The sequence below is a fragment of the Eufriesea mexicana genome, unplaced genomic scaffold, assembly GCF_001483705.2.
Source record: "Eufriesea mexicana isolate 0111107269 unplaced genomic scaffold, ASM148370v2 scaffold1482, whole genome shotgun sequence".
NCBI lineage: Eukaryota > Metazoa > Arthropoda > Insecta > Hymenoptera > Apidae > Eufriesea > Eufriesea mexicana.
Window position 1 is genome coordinate 1,186,258 of NW_016909634.1, and position 22,187 is coordinate 1,208,444.

Consider the following 22,187-nt stretch of genomic DNA (forward strand, 5'->3'; position numbering starts at 1 on the left):
CGCATTATATAATTTTGTTTACACTATAATGAAATATGTCTATTTCTGCGCAAATGAATAATAACAATATCTAGAAATTACAATGAAGCCTAGCCAATCTCGTACTGTATGTAAATTTTGATGATATTTTGATTCTAACTAAATTTTGATTGACTTTAATGGTGCACTATATCTTTATAAATTTTTCCGGAACAAGGTGTCCTGTAAAAATTGACAAATAGTAGTTAATATTTGATAGAAATTGGTAAATTTAGTAAATTCTATTATAATTGTTTAGAAATCACCATAAAAGAGTTTCACAGTAAAATTTAAATTTGTCTTCTTGGATCATGAAAAACTGTGTTAAAATAGGAAGAAATAAATAATAATAATAATAAATTAATAATAACAATAAAATTAATAGAAATAATAAATTAATTTAACAGGAAATAATAAAACTCTAATAATTTATTACCTTATTTTGTCTTATTATTAATTTTAATTATCAAAATATAAATTTACATGCATCGAATTGAAAGAATTAAGAACGGATCACACGAAATGAAGACGAAGATCCATACTTTCAGATTTGACGATAAAAACACGCGGTATATTTCAGCACCCTTTTACCATGGGTTCCTTTAACGGAAACCAGATTTATCTTACTAATATTTTTTACTCCTGTCGCGACACAATTTCCAAATATCGTGGAACAGTACGGTGTGTTGCAACAATGTACGTGCATGGCCGAGAAACGCCGACAGGCATATTTATTCCCAGCGTCCCTTAGCGGAAATTGAAAGTACTTAAACGTGGATACGTATCGCTACAGCGGCCATATACGACGAAACGTGCTGCTCTGGTGGCGGAGCTACTTACTGGATTTCGAAGCGCGCGAGATACGAGCTGGATTTTCGCTTACCAGTCAAATTATTTTCCTACGTCGCGAAATTCCTGAGCCTGCACGGCCATGTGTCCTTACCAATGTTCTGCTACATGATCGCGGCGAAACTACCGGGTGATACCGCAAATATATCACCATCCTTATGTGTAGGCTTTATTTTCCAGGCGTATTCCAAATTCACGGGTATCACATCTGTTTCTATGAGAAAGGTCTTCTGTAGAATGTGACATCGATGAAAATTTACGTGGATTATTACAAACATGGTTAATTAGAAAGATATATATAAGATTAGCAGAAATTGTTTATAGAAATTAGAGAAAAATAATTAACCGACGATTATGCATTGGTTATCCATGAGGTTATCCTTGATTAAGGATATCATTGGTTAAGGACTTAATCTGGTTTGTGGAATTTCTTACAGTGTGTATAGAACGAAATTGGAATAAATATAATGGATTAATAATGACACAAATCTGAAAATTAATTATTGATTGAACACTGTATTTATGTTATGACATATATAAATTAATTAATATGTTAATATTATTGTGCATGATTGGGAAGGTTCAAATTATAATGGAAATGTAAATGATACAATAATTCTTGAAGATTTTAATAATCTATTGATGATTTGTATGTTTTAAATATACATAACTGTGTTGAATTTTGTTTAAAAATGTGCTATTTGTTAATATAGTACAATTGAAATTATGCGATATTGCAGCACAAGTTATTATGCTTAACAAGACCAATAATTCCACAAACCTTTTGATATTAGTATCTTTCTTCTATCTCCCAAATGAGTATGTTAAAAATAAATATTTTAATAAAATTGTATTTTATCTGAATATATAAGTAATTTCTGAAAAATATTAATTTATTTATCATACTTAAAAATTCTTTTGTTACAGAGTTCGCTGGTGTGAGTGTACAATGCGGTGATTTCAGGGAGGACAGGACATCTGGAGAAAACTAGAGTGCAGTGCTACAAGTGGTGAGTTAAATTTCCCCTAGATGAAATTCTCATTAAAAATGAGGCGATGAAATCATAATTTTCTCATATAAATTATAGGAATCCTTCGTAAAATCAACTTCATTAATTTTGAAGTTAAAATTCGATCGTTTCTCGTGTAGAACGTAATACAAAACCTTGATAGACATGAGAAAAATTTTTCAAAGGCATACATAGATTTCCCTAAGATACGTGTTTCAGCGTGGACTGTGAAATAAATTTCAGCTTATACTGACAGAATATTTAAATTTGTAAATTACCTCTGATATTGACATATCTTTGTCTCAAATATTCCCTCTCGTCAAATATCGCTCAAACACTCCGTTATCTCCGACGATCCAATAAAGCGGCGAAGAAAGCGCAGATTAACCCGATGTAACCTCTATTCCGGGGAACCGGAAGCACAGAAGAGACTATACCGAACGAAGCCATAGGACGAATTAAAACTTTTTCTACCCGAGGGTAAGATCCGGTGGGCGGAGGCCACAGACGATGGTTGGCCAGCGAAATTATTTCGAAATTAGAGATAAATGTGATTTAGAAAGGGGAAGCTCGAACCCCCGTGAAATGGATAGCTCTGTTTGAATCCGCCGCGGTTTTATTTATTTCTTCCAAAGAAACACTTTGACCCTGCAGCCTCTGGCTACCTTACACATTCCCCATTTTGCACGGCGGGAAGAAGAGAAAGAAGATAATTTAAAGGCAAAGGCAAATGGGAGGGGGGCTGATTAAACGGCCGTTAAGGGGAAATGAATTTTAAATACGATTCTTCATACACGCGCGAGCACGGGGGCGAGTAGGAGCCGGAAATGATCGCGAAACTGGCTCCATTCCGTGAAACGTTTCCGTGGTAGAGAAAGTCGGCCTTTATACGAATTAATTTTTGCCTGGATTATTATTTGAACGAGATTCTGCTCGTATTACTCGAGCAATTTTCAGGGCACAGTGGAAGAAAGATTGCTGGAATACTTTATGTAGGTTGAGATTATGTTTCTTACCATTTAGTACCTCTAGTCAGCGTTTGGATAATGTTTTATCGAGGGATACGAAGGATTGTATTTGGCAATAAAATATCTGAATAACCGGAATTTTAATCTTTGCAATTTTTCCTTGATATATATTGATGTTCCTATTTTATAATGCAAGATCCACCGAGTACGACCATCTATTGGAAAAGTCAGGCATTGAGATCAAAGTTGACAATCCATTATTAATGATCCGTCTATTGTGATCCATGTCTCTAATTTTAAGTTCAGGGTCCAGGGTTAGGGAATATATGTGAGGATTTAGGATTCAAGAACACGTGATAGAAGGATTCCTGACCCAACAGTAGAGGATCTTAGACTCAGAATTCAGGAGTCCACGATTTATGATCCAGGATGCACGAGTGAACATTTAAAATCTGTTGTCTAAGATTCTATTATGCAGAGTTTTGCTTTCGAGAAGAATATTCATAATTCAAAATAAATTTAACGTCATTTATGTTGAGTATTTATAGTTTAGGATTCATGATCCAAGATCTACAAGTTAAGGTCCATGTGTCGCGATCCACGATTTAGCATTCAAAACTTCAGAGTTCTAATTTAGAATTAAACATTTACACTTTGAGCTCTGTTTGATTCGATCCATACCTTGTGGTCCAAAGTACATTATTTGATATCCCAAATCAGGGATCCATTGCTCAGGATCCATAAATCTATGCCCAGAACGCAGAATTTTAGAACAAGTTCAAAACATTGGAAGTTTGTAATTCATTCTGTAGGATCCATGCACTGGAGTCCAAGATCCATATGCAGGAATCCAAGATCTATAAATTGGACTCTAAAATTTACAAAATCTGTTTGCCAACTTTCATAGTCCATTGTATGGACTCCAATATTGTTCAAGTCTATATGCCAACGATCATAATCCATTGTGTGTAGTCCAAAATCCAGTATCAGGAGTCCAATATCAGGTCCATTGAGTCCAAAGTCCATTATTCATGATTGGAGGTACAAATTAGATAGTAAAGCACACGTGTCGTACAAAAAGTGTACAATATTATCTCAAGTCTATATACCAACGATCATAATCCATTGTGCGTAGTCCAAAATCCAGTATCAGGAGTCCAATATCAGGTCCATTGAGTCCAAAGTCCGTTATTCATGATTGGAGGTACAAATGAGATGGTAAAGCACACGTGTTATACAAAAAGTGTGCAATATTTTCTGAAATCTATATGCCAACGATCATAATCCATTGTATAATCCAAAATCCAATGCTGGGAGTCCAATATCATGCCCATTGAGTCCAAAGTCCATGATTTATGATTGGATGCACAAATTAGATGGTAAAGCACACGTGTCGTACAAAAAGTGTGCAATATTGTCCCAAGTCTATATGCCAACGATCATAATCCATTGTGTAATCCAAAATCCAATGTTCGGAGTCCAATATCATGTCCAGTGAGTCTACGTTCATGATCAAAAGTATAAATTAGTTTATATAGCAAAATCATTGTGTAATCCAAAATCCAATGTTCGGAATCCAATATCATGTCCAGTGAGTCTACGTTCATGATCAAAAGTATAAATTAGTTTATATAGCAAACGTACAAGAAGTGTACAATATTTTCTGAAGTCTATATGCCAACGGTCATAGTCCATTATGTGGAGTCCAAAATCCAGTATTAGGAGTCCAATGTGATGTCCAATGAGACTACGTTCATGATCGAAAGTATAAATTAGGTAATATAGGACACGTGTCGTACAAAAATCATACAATATTGTCAGAATTACAGATCAAAGCTGCTGTTATCGCAATTGGAATCTTTCGACATGGAGGATATTCGTACGTTTATACCACGATATTATCATGTGATCCATTTACCGAAACGCGAAACGTATATCTTGATTTTACATGGAATTTACGTTGGCTTATGACAAATTCGTTGGGAACGTAGCGCGAGGGGCTTACGTGAAATAATTTAAGCCGGCCCTTAAAATCGTGCGGTCCGTATCGAATATGGAAATCGAGGCTATGACATACCAGCCATTGAGCTTTCTATTAAAGGGCTTTTTCCTCTCACGTACTCGTTCCTGTGTGACTCATTTTTCATCGCGGAAATTTAAATTCCCTGCCTTCGTACAAAGCTCCGTCGTAATTGTTTCACTCTTTCGAAATAGTTGATTTACGAAGATAATCAAAATTTTAATTCCGACGATGTTGGAATGAAAATTAATGTACCGTGTATTCATATATTCAGGCAGAGGAAAAAATCGAATTCGAAATATCTTTATTACACATCGCATTTATCAACTCTCATTTCGATAAACAAAACTGCTGGACCTGTTATCTGCAAACAACGAATTCATCCTCATATTTTGGGCGTGTGTCTGTTATATATTATACTGTATTTTAATATAGTATCATACTGTCCATCTTCCTTTATACTGAAATTAGCAAACTAGACTAAATCATGGCTTTCATACTCCTTCCTCTGCCGAGTGCCGAAAACGTGCAGCTAATTTTGGCAAAATTGATATTCTCTATTATCGTGGAAAATGTTCGGACGCTACATTTCAAAACAATTCTCTAACCCAAATATTCTGATTTTAATGAAAATTTGCGTGCACGTAAAGCATAACGAGTTGCACGTGGAGAAATTTTTTCATCTGCAGAAAATGACTTTGAGGGGATAAAATCAAAGATTAAAGTTTCAACAATCTTTTTGTTTCTTAAACGGTTTCTCACAGAGTGAAATGTTTATCATAGGGCGAAAGAGGATTAAAAATTAAACATTTTTTATTTGAAAAGCTTTACTCTGTCTCGCATTATTATACAGTTACGTTTAAAAGAGCACAGAGATCGAATTGTAGCTTTGGATAATTATTTTACCCACGTGAAGTAAATAAGCGGTCAAACAAAAATTGTTCCATGTGTGACTTGTTAGCTTTTGCATACACATATACTTCCATTAAGGTCAGAATTTTTCAGTTAGGGTACTTCCTTGAAATATCTATGACGTTGAAATACTGTGTATACACCGCTTTATTTACCTATCATATACTTATTTGTCTTCCTCACAGTATTTTAGTTGCTATTAAAATATCCGTAAATTATTAAATATGCTTTTAAATAAAAATATAACAGGGAGATAGGGGTGTTATAAGGTTGAACGAAAACATATTTGTATTTATCTTTCACTTATTGCAATTGTATAATAAATTCAATAGAGTATGTACAATATTCAACACCTGAAGTATATTCAGGAATCACTATTCAAAATATATTGATTCAAAAATGTACTGAACAGGGTAATACAGGTTAATTTTTCAGGTTAAGCGAAATCATATTTGTATTTTGCTTTCACTTATTTTAGTCGAATAATAAATTTAATAGGGTGTGCATAATATTCAACGTCTGAGGTATATCCAGGAATTCCTATTTAAATTATATTCAGTAAAAAACGTTCGTAACAGGGTGATAGAGGTGTTTTCAGGCTAAGTAAGAGCATATTTATAGTTTCCTTTCGCTTATTTTACTTAAATAATAAATTTAATAGTGTATGTATAATATTCGTCGAATCAAGTGCATTTAGGAATGGACTCTCAAGATTTAAACGAAAACATATTTGTATTTTCCTTTCACTTATTTCAATTGAATAATAATTTTAATAAAGTATATTCAGGAATCCCCATTTAAAATATATTCATTTAAAAATGTATACATGTTGATAGGGGTGTTATCAAGTTGAATGAAACCATATTTGTGCTTTCCTTTCATTTACTTTAGTTGAATAACAAATTTAATAGAGTATGTATAATATTATTCTCGCATTTTAAGCATATCCAGGAATCCCCATTTGAAATATATTCATTTAAAAATGTATACAACAGGTTGATCGGGGTATTATCAAGTTGAATGAAACCATATTTGTGCTTTCCTTTCATTTACTTTAGTTGAATAACAAATTTAATAGAGTATGTATAATATTCGGCATCTTAAGTATATCCAAGAATCCCTATTTAGAACATCTTCATTTAAAAATGTATACAACAGGTTGATCGGGGTGTTATCAAGTTGAATGAAACCATATTTGTATTTTCCCTTCGCTTATTTTCAATTGAATAATAATTTCAATAAAGCACAATATTCGGCATCTTAGGTATATTTAGAAATCCCCATTTTAAATATATTCATTTAAAAATGTATACAACAGGTTGATAGGGGTGTTATCAAGTTGAATGAAAACATATTTGTATTTTCCCTTCGCTTATTTCAATCGAATAATATTATAACTTTAATAAAGCAGAATATTCGACGTCTTAAGTATATTCAGAAATCCCCATTTAAAATATATTCATTTAACCCTTATCACTCGACAGGTGACTCCCAGTCACCATTTAATCAGATTCTAAAGATGGGTGTTAATTAATATATCAAATTTAAAATTAGCCAACGATGCGTGGAATGTCGAAATAAAATAATTCTACTTATTAATTTGCATACCATTTCTTATTCACCATTTTAAAAATATCCTAGACTTTATGGCAGAAGGTCTTCGAATTACCATTTTTCTGTAACGAAAAACTCGCCGAGTGCAAAGGGTTAAAGATGTATACAACAGGTTGATAGGGGTGTTATCAAGTTGAATGAAACCATATTTGTATTTTCCCTTCGCTTATTTCAATCGAATAATATTATAACTTTAATAAAGCAGAATATTCGACGTCTTAAGTATATTCAGAAATCCCCATTTAAAATATATTCATTTAACCCTTATCACTCGAGAGGTGTCTCCCAGTCACCATTTAATCAGATTCTAAAGATGGGTGTTAATTAATATATCAAATTTAAAATTAGCCAACGATGCGTGGAATGTCGAAATAAAATAATTCTACTTATTAATTTGCATACGATTTCTTATTCACCATTTTAAAAATATCCTAGACTTTATGGCAGAAGGTCTTCGAATTACCATTTAGGAACGATTCATTTCCTGCCGGATGTTCCGTTGGACGACGAACTTGCAGAGCCACTATCCGCTCGCGGGAAGATAAACGCGACCGGATCGAATCCCGGCTCGATCTTGGGCCGAGCCACGTCTATCTGGCCGATTAATCGATAAGCCCCATCGTCTTGGCTGAAAGCGAGAGTGCTCCTTCGAGACGAAGCGATCACCGAAAGGGAAGAGAGAGGCGTATCGACGTTCCTCCTTCCGGCCCTCACCACGACACTCCTGCATTCCTGTATCGCGTTTTCCAAGTGCCTCCGTACGTCCGTGACATCGTGTTGCTCCGTTCGTGTCTGCTCCCAGCCTGATCGATACCTTGTGACCATGCTTCGTGACGAATGAAGAATCTGGCCAGACCGGCTACTTCTGACGTCGATCCTACACTCGCAGACGATTTTATGATCTATTGTACCAGACCGAGGTATTTTTCTCTAGCTTCCTGAATTTGATCGACGATGTCTTTTGTATGGAAATAATTTGTTCCTAGTTATTGCAAGCATCGGAATGAATTATGGATCATGTGATAGCACGGATTTATTTCTTAGCTATTTCATGTACTGGAAAAGTGCAATTTTCTCGTGATTCCAACTATGAATTTTTATAAACACACAAGTTGAACAAATGGAATCGATATTTTACCGAATAACACGAACACTGTCCTTTTTGGCAGCATTTGGCTATGTTTAGGGAAATTTCGTGCTTCTCTTTTTGGAAATCTGATCACTTTTAGCAAGAATATAGTCGCGCAAACGGTTCTTCAGGATTTTGGATTATCAATTTTTGGTTAGTGAGTCAACAGTGGAAATATTTCACGTAATTACGAATCTCGAAACATTAATAATTATATATGAATAAATTCTAGTTAGGAATTTTGGGAGTATATAGTGAAAGATTTGTGATTTACATGAATCCACTTCATGAGATCTACGTAATACGTAGTTGTGTAATTATTCAGGAAGAGTATAATTTTTAAAATACAAATTGAATAAGTAGAATCAATATTTTTACTGAAGAACGTGAATACTATTTCTTTTGGCAACATTTGGCAAACTTTATGGTCCTGATTTTGGAAATCTGTTCATTTTTGTAAATGTAAAATGTATATTTTCCAACAGTTTTTGTAAGAATTTGGATTATTTTTACTGAAGAACGTGAACACTATCTCTTTTGGCAACATTTGGCAAACTTTATGGCTCTAATTTTGGAAATCTGTTCATTTTCGTCAACATAAAATGTATAATCATGCAACAGTTTTTGCAGGATTTTGGATTCTCCAGTCTTTGACTAATAGTTAAAATGTCAGTACTTATAAATTAATAAATTCTAGTTAGGAATTTTGAAAATATACGATGCAGAATTCTATGATTTGTGAAGATCTATGCTTCGTCCATTGTATAATTATTGAGTCTGTTTTCCACGATCTTAGCAATATAGTCAAGGGTATACGATCTAATGTCTGAGATCCAAAATTAATGGTTTAGAATTCGCGTCTCTTGGTCCACAGTCCTCTATCCAGAACAAAAACTTCTAAATCTAGCGTCAAAGATTAGTATGTTTCAATCTGTTTAACCACAATCCACGAATACTGGATGGATCAGATCAGTAACGAATTTTGTAAGCCTAAGTGTAACATGAATAATAGTTCCCATTAAGGCGCAAAATTACCAGCATTAAGCCTATCACACAGAAGGCGCCAGTTCTTCAACAAACATCAGAATCAGAAGCTTCCACAGCTGAAAAATAACACTTTCTTTCTTCACTCAGAAGGAGCAAACTTTCTCATTTCTCTTCCAAACAGCTGTCCACCTAGCCAGACCGAAAGCTAGCAATCCTTCCAGCTTCCCTCCGGTCCTTCGTCCTCTCGTCTGCTCTGGTCCTCGAGTTTTCCATATAAATATACATTCAGCCGCACGACAGGAGCTGCAGACACTCGTCTGAGAACCTCTGAGATCCTTCCTTTTGGCTGCTCCATTCTCGCTCCGATGAGGAGAGGATGTCCGGGGGACCGGGGACCATTGTCTTAATTGAGAGAGGTTAATTCGAGACGGACGAGTTCTGAGAGTTATAGACATTCTGCCGTGTTTAGCTGGGGCTTAGACGGCTTCTCTTCATTGCCCGATAGCGCAGACACTAACACACCGTCGTGCAGTCCGTGTGTCCGTCCGTCTGCCTCCGTTTTTGTCCACGTAGATTTATACACGCTCGCCAAAGGATCAACGAGTAGGCCAGGACATGGTACTACGTGTCGTATCTGGCGTAGATTATGTGCTGGCCGCTAGATTTCGTTACGAGTTACGGCCACGTTTCGTTCCGTGTCTTGTAATTTATCTCTTATCAGCCCTAGCGAGGGTCGAGACTGCGGTACGCTTTCTTTCGTCTCCTCGCGTGTGTTCCTCGAGCTGACTAGGCAATTCCAACTTGGATGCTTGCTACGATTAGCTTGTCTGAAATGATTTTTGGGATCCCGTGACGGATAGATAGAGGTTTCAACGGCTCTGACGTTAGGACTGTTAGTGCTGGACTGTCACGTAGTTAGGGCGAAACATCTTGGTCATCGAGGGTAAGGCTTTTGGCAGATTCCTGCTTTCTGTCAACACTGCGTTTAGCTTCGTGAGGAATGATAGATCATGATACGTTGCGAGAAAATCCTAACTTCTATCTGAGATCAGTCTTGTCTTAACTGTTAAATAAAAATGAGTCAAAATGACTAGCCTTGCAGGTAACCTAATATTGGGACTATAATCAGGGTTCTAATTGTAAAATAACTACGATATGTACATATTCTCTATCGAAGTCTTTTATTACTCAAGGAAGGTAGATGTGAGGGTTGGTTTTATTTGTGTGAATGCGAATGAGGTTGAATAAGTGAAACTCATTCGCGATGATATGAATATAATATGTACGAGTGCAGTCTAGTGTGAATGATGTTTGAAACAATGTTTAGAAGAATGTGAGAGGAGCCTTTATTTGGATGGCGTGATCCTGCATCGGGATCTATGTTTGCTTCGGGGAACCATCTAGCTTATCATTTCTCGAAGCAGGGTTGAGTGACGCAATGAGTCGTCATAGGGCCTATAAAAATCTGGCTGAAGGGTTCGACGAGACACTTTCTGACAATCCACCGTCTGCACCACGCATCATTGAAGACTTCGAGCCTACGTGTATTTTGTACCGCAAAGAAATATAAAATATAACCAAAATCAAAAGTTCGTTTCGACATATAGATCCGATCTTTACAACAACAATGTGCCAGAATAAAACAGTTACGTGAGAATCGTCAAAGAGGAAACATGGGTATGTTACTGTTAATAAGAGTGAGACAGAGAGAGAGAAGAATTTTCTAGAAAGTGTCAATCAATATTTTTGTTTAAAATAGTTTATTGCGAGCTGTTTTCATTATTTAAATATTTTTATCCAAACATACTAATGTGTTGACTGTTTAAAAACGTAGAAGATATTGGTGTGCATTTCTATCCACAAGTATTTGTGCCTTTGAATGCTTCTCTTGAGAGACTGACTGACACGTTATAGAGTGTCAAGAAGATACGTGTCCCCTAATTCTTATCGAATGTTTATATAAACATTTGTTCTCTGAATTTAGATCTTACGAACTATTTATTGACACCTGATATCCTAGATTGATTTTTGTCTACAACTAAACTTATCTTTTCAACGCCTAAAAATTGCACCGAAGAATTGGAGAAGTAGGATGATACCGTAACGTCTTCAACGAGTTTAACGTTAGGATAGTTGTTACTGGACTGTCATGTAGTTAGAACATCTTGAAACATCGTGGAGACATAGCGTAAAGTTGAAGCACATTGGGTACTGAAGTTGAGACTCTTGAGTATTAAGTCAGTTTCTCAGGAAGATATATTCCTGCACCTTGTAGATACTGCAGTTAACTTTGCCAGAGATCGCATGATACTCAGTGATATACTTGTCAATGTATCACTGTATCCAAGATCACTGTAGAATCGTAAATGATATCTTAACACTTTCTTTATCGGCAATTTTGCACGGAAACTGTCATGTCACTGGCTACTATTTTGTAATCCAATCTTTAAAGTCACTTTCACACGCAATATTCTATATCGTTCTGGGTTTCATAAATTGAAATAGATAATGCAAGTGCAATGACGAGTTAACTCCTCATCGGTGAACATCGTTTGGGCAGAAGAAGATGAATTAACTCGTCACCAGTCAACAATTTGTTAAGTCCTGGGTAGAAAAATATGGAAATCCTTATCCTTCGAATTATCTTAGAAATCGCAACCTCAGAAGTATCTGCAAGAACTACCTTAGAGGTCTTTAAATGTATCTCAGAGAAAGGTTCTATAAAGGTACTTTAACGAAGGGTTCTTTATCTCGATGACGTGATAACAAGACTACCCGTCCCCCTATTTCTTATCCACAAGTAACCGAATCCCCCAAGCATTTGAAACTATATTCCTCGAAACCGTCAAACCGAATCACCCTCGCTGGAAACATCTCATCTCTAAAAAAACGCCGATTACAACGAAAACAGTGGTGACAATGAGCCATCAGGTTCGCGTCCCTCTAGTCAGGCACCCTAATTTTCGCGCTGAAAACGTTATTTCACCGAGCCCGTGGAGAGGGACGGAACAAAACCTCGCCTCGTTCAGGGGCTGTGACCCAAATCATGGCAAAGAACTACTTAGCTCCGTTCTACGTCCCCCTACCACCTAGCATCCCCGCTGCTCGTTTTTCTCTTTGTCATTTAGTCATTAGAGCTTTCAGGCTACTTAGACTAATCTAACTTTTAACGGACCTAACGTTGCTCGACGGGCAAGAAATGTTTTCGAGTCTATGCGGGGACGACCTTAGACACCCCTGCCGCGTCTTACCGGAAAGCACCCTTGCCTCGACGAGCACCCTCGTTGCATAATGTACTCGCTGAAAGGCGAGCAGTGGGGAGGGGGGTGAAACAGAGCTGCGTGGCCACCGAGGCGCATCTCGGTTCGAGGGCTTGTCGTTGATGAGAGTGTCTCTCCTTGCGCGAGGGCGAGTCAAGCCCCATGACGCGGCAAGGAAAGGGGTGAACCGAGACCCGTTGGGCAGGAATCATGGCAGTGTGTCTCTGAAACGTGACCGAGCATAACGTAAATTCTTCCTTGAATTCGCGGAGCTGGACAAGAGAGGAAAGACACTGCGAAGCTCACAAGGCGGCGGAATTATGCGAATAGGGATGAAATCGTTGGTTTTATTGGCCATCCGGTGAACGGAACATTGATTTCGGTGCAGCTCTTTCAGGTGTTAAGGGGATTTAATCTTGGAGAGTGGACCGGTGATGGGGTTAGATGATCTGACGTGTCTTTGACGTGGTTTGAGTCCTCGATGAAGGGGCTATCTTAGGTCAAGGGTTAGGGAGTTCAAATCGTTGACACATTCGCTACGTACGTCTTAGCTCCAAGTTTACGCGTGTTTTTGTCATTTGTGTGTGTTGAAAATGTAAGTTTAGTTATATAACGCAATCAATCTAAGATATATGGTGTGAATAAATAGTTTATAAGATCTAGATTCCGAGAACGAATATTTATATAAACATTGGATAAGAATTGAGGATTTACGCGAACTCATTCACGTATTCCCTTGACATTCTGTCACGAGTTTGTTAGTCGTTCTAGAGTAGCACTCAAAAGATTAAATATACCTTTCTCAAGTAATAAAAGAATTTAAAATAAAATTATAATAATAATACTATAATATATAACCCATAATCCCAATAGTGTGTGATACTGACTTGCATGTGTGAGGTATATTAACGATTTCAAAAATAGGGATTCTTTATACACTAAAATTACCACAAGGGTCTTTTGACTTCTTTCAGGTATTTTATTTTTACAATTTCTGAGAAAATATAAGCTGCTTGTGTCAAAACTTGTGCTTATTTTTATTTAGATCGAAAGATAATTGTTTATAGTTATTGGTTTTCCTTGTAACATTACAATTGTCTTCATTTGTGTATGATATATGTATTTACTCATCATAGGAAGATAGGTCTAGTGTTAAATTAACGATGTTTTTTGCCAAGAAATTAGGTTCATATAACAAAAAAGGAAAAAGGCTCTTTGTATTAACTAAATGAAAATATTGGCCAAGTTTTCACACAAAATATTCTACAGTTTCCATAATAAAGTATAGATCTTACTTTTCTTACAGCTTACCTTATTTCTGTATACTAATTGTTAGACCTGCAAGCCGCTGTTTAATGTCTTCCGACATCAAGGTATTCTGATTCAGGGATAACCCAGTTAGCATCTCGAACTTTAATTAAATAAATTTTAATTAAATTTCAACAAATCGAGGAAATTAATTTTCGTAAAATACCTAGTCTAGTAATATCCATCTTTCTACCAATCTCGTAAATTTGGTATCAAAAGACGGTAAGGAACCGAAGATTTTAAACTCGATATGTGCATCCTTCTGTCCTTTCACGAGATCAATCTTCCTTCTAGAGATAGTTCTCGTAAACTGAATTTTAATGAAACAGAGAACACTGTCTCTTTGCCTGGAAGCAAATTTTTAAATAAAAGACAGGTGAAGGATATTTCACAGGGACAGAAGAATTTCAATCAATTTATTCCTCGACACTGCAGCTCGCCGTGAAAAAGGTATTCCGGAAGATATCCAATAACACACGCACCGAGCGTCCACTTTCGTCGAACATTGCTGACATTCTGAATCCTCCCCTATGGCAAAGGAGGCGAGGGAAAAAGGAAAGGCGGAGAAAGAGAGGGGACGAACAAAAAAATGGGGAAAAAATATCGAGAAAATGATAACGACGCAACGAAATCTGAGACGTGATCAAGCACGTGGGAAATTTCGCTGTGAAAGCAATAGAGGGGCCAACGAACGACGATCCAACCGGAAGAGGAACGAGGACGACGCGAGCTTTCCTTCCGTTTTAGCCAGACTGCGTTTCCGGAATTCTGGATATCCCTGTTATCGAGTGCTTTTCATTCGGTTCGTCGGCTGCAACGGCTGTCCATCGCGAATTGCTTCCTTCGATTTTTCCTTTGAAAAAATATTTTTCAATATTCTCCCCACTCTTCCGGTATTTCCTGGTAATCTGGAACCGTAAAAGTGGCAGAAAGCGGGATGAAAATCGATAGAAATCTTATTAAAAATCCTCTCCAATATGAAATCGAGAGGCTAATTATGCGGAAACTCAGCTTCGGAATCTTTCTCTTTTCTTTGAAAAAATATTTGTTACCATACTTTCCATTTCCTCGTTATTATTCATCAACCCGAAGGTATAAACGTGCCAGAGAACGAAGTTAGATATGAATAAAAATCTCGTTAAATTTATTTTTCGCTATTAAGTCTTCGAAGTTAGAAGACTAATTATAAGTTTCGGGGAAACCATAGAAAATTTCTTTTTCGGTTCGAAAGGGGGAAACATGGTGGAAGAAAACAGGCTGAAACAAAAGGGACGCTTCTTGAAAGAATAAATTTGAACAAAGGACCGGCGTCCAACTACCGAATTTGTATTTCGTTCGCTCGACTCGGCGCCAATTAAATTTTAATATCATCGGTATTCCTCCGCCTCCTTTAATCAAATACCATTCGTCCTGCGTCAAAGTAGCCTGGAATCCCTTGGCCGGAGAGAGAGAGGGAGATAGAGAGAGAGAGAGAGCAGGGCAAGGGGCCGGCCTTACAATTAAAACTTTGCTCCCGGCGTCTTTCTCCTTCAGCGTCGTTCTTTGCCTCTTAGAGTGCAAATAAACTGTTCCCGACTGCAGCGCCCCTCTCGGCGCGCGATGTTTTGTCGCGTTGCCCGATGCGACGCGAAAGAGCGGGCTCCGGCCACGGAGAGGTTAGAGAGGTTATGCGAACGATGGAGACGCATAATAGTGGAAAACGTGACTTCGTTGGCTCGTTGTTCCCCGTGCTAATAAACGCTCGTTGTTCCTCTAGGAAAGTGCCAGACTCGATGCAGCGTTTTAATTACTCTCGTTGAATAGGTGCGTAGTTGAACAGGCTTATAGGTTATGTTGCTGAATCTCAGCCACGAGGGATAATCAGTAGCTGGTCTCTTCATTTCTTTATGTTATCGATATAATTGACAATAACGATGAGTACTCTATTGAGGTGCTATGATTTCTATTAACACTTGTTTCGTAACCTCTTTATTATACAGGACGTTTTAAAGATATTGGATATAAGATACACGCGTTAAAAAATATATAGTATATTATATATGTAGGATACCATATCGAAAGAAATCGCGAATCGATTATTGCCAACGAAAATAAGTTATAAACAGATCAATACTTTCTAGAAGCAAATGGAAACTTTATTTTGGGTAACAAAATTAAGTTGCCACTAAGAAAACCATAAAAGCATGGTCCTTGACGACAAAAACAGAGTCCTTAGAAATCAATTGTGACCAGCACGAGCGTGAGTCTGTTTGTCTGAGTTTGAGTTATCTGTGCCTGAGTTTGTGTTATTCTGTTCTTGTTCTACTCTCAATGTTTGGTGTCTCAAAATCAGTTTCCGCCATTCTATATATACTATACTTTTTTCGTTTAAACTATTTTTCACATAAATTTCAACAAAATTGTCATAGATATAGTTAAGTGCACTCATATTTGGGGAACCTTAAAGTCGATTTTATCGACAATGAAGTTACAAATGACAAAATTTGATTCTTTATTTTCGATTTTCTTTTATTTTTCACGTGCGTTATCGCGTTCGACGTGTGGTGCCCGTGTTTACCGATAACGCCCCGGGTTGCGGCCGCGAACCGACACGACTGGAACGTTAATTAGTAAAATAATACGATTTTTGATCCTGTGATTGAACCCCCGTGCCTAATCAAGTGCTTATACCTTGTCCAAGTGAGGGACTCGTTACTTAATCGCTAAACAAGCTATTTCTGATTCCTTACACGCGTTCTCATACGCTTCCGAACTTATATCTTGTTCACGAGTATGCTGTGTTGTGCTCCGAGCTATCCAAGAGCTGGTAAGCACGGGCATCACACGTCGAACGCGATAACAACGTGAAATCACATTTTCTTCGATTGCACCACGGATTCTGGGACACCCTGTATATTTCTTCAAGAAAAGTTAGCGAGGGATCGTGTATTATTAACATATGAAAAGTCCACTAACGTGTAAATATTACGTTGTGGATGCCCCCAAATTTTACAATTTATTAATTTATTAACGTGGAATCACACTTTCTTCGGTTGTACCACTGATGCTGGAACACCCTGTATATGGCTTCAAGAAAATTTAGCGAGGGATCGTGTATAGGTTCTGTGTGTATTATTAACATATGAAAATTCCACAAATGTGTAAATATTACGTTGTCGATCCCCCCAAATTTTACAATTTATTAATTTATTAATTTATTAATTTAGCAACACCTTGTAAGTACGCACCTGTTCCTTGATGTTTCTAGTACACTGTGTGTCTCAGAAAGATTGGTGCAATTTACGTGCAAGTTGTACGTGCTGAAACAAAGAAACGGGTTTATATAAGCGTGTAAACGTTAGGTTTAGGATACTTCTTGGAAATAAAAGAAACATGGATTACAGGTGGAAGGGGGACGGGGGTTGCTTCGCTTCTACTGAATTCGATCGTAGTGAAACAGAAACGGTAGATTTTCAATTCCTGGGAAAAAGAGTTTTCAGTGGAAAGTACCGGCGAGAGTATTTCTTTCGACGGGATTTCGAACGAGCGTAGTTAGAGTCCCGATGAAAAACTGAATGGCTGGTAAGTTGGAGAGCAGGTGCCGGAAAGAAATAAAACTACTTGGCCAGCGCGGGCGCGATATTCGGCAGCTGGCACAGTTTCAACTGTTCCTCAGATTTCGATCATCGAGTAAAAATTTTATTCGGCTGGTGAATCAGTATAACAATGTTTCCCCCTGAATCGTATTTGCACGATCGTTTCGTTCCAAAACACGCAACCTCCTCGAATTCTACGATACATTATACTAACTCAAGCTAAAGCTAACACTGGAGTCTTAACACGAATCGCGTTATGTTATAATTTCACTGTATACTTATAATTGTTCAGTGGTATATAGGTCATTGTCTTTGTAAACCTAACAACGAGGCTAGCTCGAGCGAAGACTTTTAACCTAAAAATTTTTTACTATGGCCCACTTGATATTCTCCAGCTGACGACTGAACACCGAAAACTCTGCGCTATTTATTTCATAGCTGTGCTACAAAAAATTCGAAATTGAAAAACACGAATTTGGCGTGATTTGCTAGGTTGCAGACTCAGCGTTTGGATGACTGACGATTTATAACATTCAACAGTCCCTTTTGCCACTCTGCTGTCCCGCTTGCCAACTTCTCATTTCTCTACCGCCTCTGAACTTGACATTTGCTACTATATTCATGAAAATACCTCGTAAATTATTACGAACTATCGACTTCGTCTTGACTTGAAGAGTTGCCAATAATAAAGACACGTACTTCCGTCTCTAACCTACATACTGACACCGATAGCTTCCTAAACAAAAATCTGAAAGGGTCCTTTCGGGCTACCCTCGAAATTGCCGGGTATATTCACCCTAACTGGATCAAGCCGAACAGGAAGAGCACGTGAACCTTGCTCAGCTGCGCTAAAGAGTAAGACGATCTCCCTACGAGTTTTGTTTCATAAATCCAGCATCAGACACTCGACAGACGCCGCTGCTTAGCTCTCACGGACTCTAACCTGGCAGACTGAAACACCTAATTCCCCCGCAGCCAGTCGTCCCCCAGAACACTTTTTCCAAGGCCAATTCAACGCGCTGTTCAGCGCAATCCCTCGCATCCCTCGCAACACGGCTAGAAGCCGACGGAGCCCCTGAAGATCGTCTCTAATTGCCCGGTGGCGGAATCGTCGGTTCCGCCATTACCACGGACAAAGAGTGGATCCGTTATCCCGACCGGGTGGATCGTTGAAATATTGCCAGGTGGCGGATATCAGCCACGGCCTACCGAAATGGCTTCCATTCCTTTCCGGCAGCTGACTCCGGATTAACCGGGCCGCGAGGGTTCCTCCGGGATAGCTGACTGAGGGGTATTAAAGCCGGCCCCCGATATTGCTTTCTTCAATTTGCAACCGCTCCGAGCCACCGACACGTCGCCTCGTCCTACCGTATACCGATCCAGCTTCACGTGAATCAAAAGCGCCGCTTCCAGACGTTTACGAGCCGGACCGTCAGCTCTGTAGGCCTGCGTATCGATCTGATCTGATCGGTCCCCAGGTGCGCTCAGGACGAGTGGTTGCTCCGCCATTCAGGTCGACCGGTGGATTTTCATGGGATTCTAGTGGATTTAGCGGGGGAAGAAGAAGGTATCGAGGACTCAATGGAAGGTTAGGCCTGTTTGGTCAGTTGACAGGTGTACTGCTGCTAGGCTAGGAGATAGGACTTTGCGAGTGAATTCGGGTAGAGGTATCGTGGCTTATGGATCGAGTTTGGGTACAACGGTTCGTAATTTCATCTGGATTGTTAACTAAGTGTAATAGATTAGGTGGTGGGATTACTGCGAAAGGTATTATCCTGTAGTATTTTTTAACACTTTGCAATGAGCTGGTTAACTCGGAGTAATTGATATATTTTATTAGTCGAGGCACACACATCTTTACACGATATTGTCTCTCTTCACACGTGGTCCAATACAGACTGACTCACTCGTTGCATCACATAACAACAAGAACATGTGTTTAACCCTTTCGCTACTACGGACGACTATAGTCGCTCTCCATAAAATGCCACGTATTGTACATACGACGAGCATCTGCAGTTATTGCACATCCACTATCTCACTCTGGACATGCAGCGTGAGTATTTTGTTTTGCTATAGTATTTTAGTATTTTGTTATATCTGTTTATTACGGACCTCAATACTCGGCAAACCAAGTGCCTCTGACGACCGGTCTCAGAAGATGTTGCAATTGTATGTGCATCCAACATCTTAAGCATTGTCCTAGATTTCTGCTAACCTCTAACATATTCCTGTAGTAAAAGAGATTGAGTAATTGTTACTGACCTAGATATTTGATCGAAGAGTGTTTCGTGGATTATGTTTGGAAGTATGTGGCCTTGAAACAATGGCTATTGGTCTTGATCCCAGACCGGTTAAACGGCATTCGTGTCATTATGCCTGCTGAAAGGGTTAGTATGTTTTACAATTCAAAATGGGCAGATAAGAGTGGCGGGTAAACATGAGCACATGACCTCGTCAACATTGAAATGGCACTGACAATAGTTCTAGGCTTTTGGTTAATACTTCATAGGGTCAGATTAATTTATCATCGGAGTGAATCACTGGTTAAATGAGCATTACTCTAGATGATGAATAGGTCAGTGGAGTGTGAACCTTTGTCCTTCGAGATTACCAGATGTCACTGATGATTTTAGACGGAGTAAATGCAGCAGTGGGATTTACTTTTTATATAACAGCGACACACGTGTCACTGATGATTTTAGGCTGAGTAAATGCAGCAGTGGGATTTACATTTTATATAATAGGGACACACGTGTTTATATTGTTTTGTTCAGACTGACGACTGCTATGGACACCTAATTAGTCGCTGGGTGTCATTTAGACAACACACATCACCCATTGTACGCTCTTACATTGGTACCCATGCTATCGACAGTACATATAGATATATATTATCATATGAAGATTAACCCTTTGCACTCGGCGATTTTTTCGTTATAGAAAAATAGTAATTCGAAGACTTTCTGCCATAAGGTCGACGATATTTTTAACCCTTTGTGGTCGATGTCTTCGCAGCGGGGTCATTCGCAAGTAGAATAATACAGAAAACTACAGAAAATTACAGAAATTAAAAATTTTGTATATTTACATATTATAAGTAGTATTAAACACAAATCAATTTCGACGAATTCTGTGCGTTTTAATATCCATATATTGATTTTAACCCTTTGCACTCGACGATCTTTTGGCTAAATGTGAGTAGGAGTTCAATGATTTTCTGCTATAGAACTGGCGATATTTCTTTCAGTAATGAATAAGAAATCGTATAATAATTAACACGTAGAATTATTTCATTTCGATAGCTCGCACACCGTTACATTATCTTAAATTTGACACATTAATTAATATCGATCTTCGAAATTTTATCTAATGGTGACTGACGGTCACCTCTCGAAACTTGCTCTGCTGAAATTTGCCGACCGCAAAGGGTTAAAACGGTAAATAAGAAATCGTGTGCAATTTAAGACGTACAATTATTTTACTTTGATATTCCACTCATCGTTGGATAATTGTAAATTTGGTATATTAATTAACATCCATCTTTAGAATCTGATTAAATGGCGACTGAGAGACGCCTCTCGAGTGCAAAGGGTTAACAGTTACCCAATAACAGGTCCATTTTTAAGAAAATAAATTTAATGGATCAGAATTACTATACGTCAAAATATTACAGTGGAAGAAGATGATCCAGTGAACGTAACTTATTAGTAGCAAACCAATACCAGGCCAGAAGTAATTAGTAAATGTAAATGAAGTCGTTTAATTGAAAATGGTAGACCCACATTCTCTGGTGATTATGTACTCTCTTCAATGTTTATCGATTTTTGACTGGGCTTGAGGATAATAAATTTGAAACCTGTAAGTGGATTGTACAACGAACGTGGCCCATTACTAGTGAATGTACACATTTACTGAAGTAATCAATGGTAGTATACATTCATTAGTAAGTACACGTTTACTGGTCATTCGCCTTTGCTGTAATAAATACAACGAACTCTAATAATACATACACCTAAATGGAAGTAGTATATGCAATTTTTGAATCGTGTTAATTTTAGCAGGATTTCGATATGAAATAGTACCAACGAAATAAAATGACAGTTCTTTTGTCTCATATTTTTGCTACATCTTCTTCTCTCAGATACTGACGTTTCAATTCCGGAAAAATTACTTACTCTTCAAAATTGTGATTTTTTCTGATATTCATGGACCTTTCATAGACGTGTCTTGCATTAATAGAAAATTAAAAGAAAAATAAAGAAAATTATTTTTGAATGTGTGAAGGTAACTATTTTAATAATTAAAGCAATGTAGGATTCTAGGGGTCGAGAGTGAGTGCAAGGGAACATTTGGGTGGTCTACCTGGCTGATGATGGATAATAGACAGTAGCTTCGGGTTCAGATAGAATGCTTGTGGTGATATCTAGAGTGCATGTGGAAGGACAAGTGACCGCGTGCAAGGATTGTATGGACTGGATGCTTATGAGCGATCCAGAAAGAAAGCCTGCGTGTGAAAGAAGAGAGACTGCTAGGT

The 22,187-nt window shown here is 37.8% G+C and overlaps 1 protein-coding gene across 2 annotated transcripts in view; it reads left to right on the plus strand.

Moving 5' to 3' along the window:
- LOC108548288 (uncharacterized) overlaps window positions 1–22,187 on the plus strand; it is a 601,332-nt gene that overhangs the window by 254,487 nt on the left and 324,658 nt on the right. For both annotated transcript variants that reach the window (XM_017901144.1, XM_017901145.1), the window contains one exon: window positions 1,795–1,877. The gene's annotated coding sequence lies outside the window, so the exon portion shown is untranslated. The remainder of the gene's footprint in view (window positions 1–1,794; window positions 1,878–22,187) is intronic.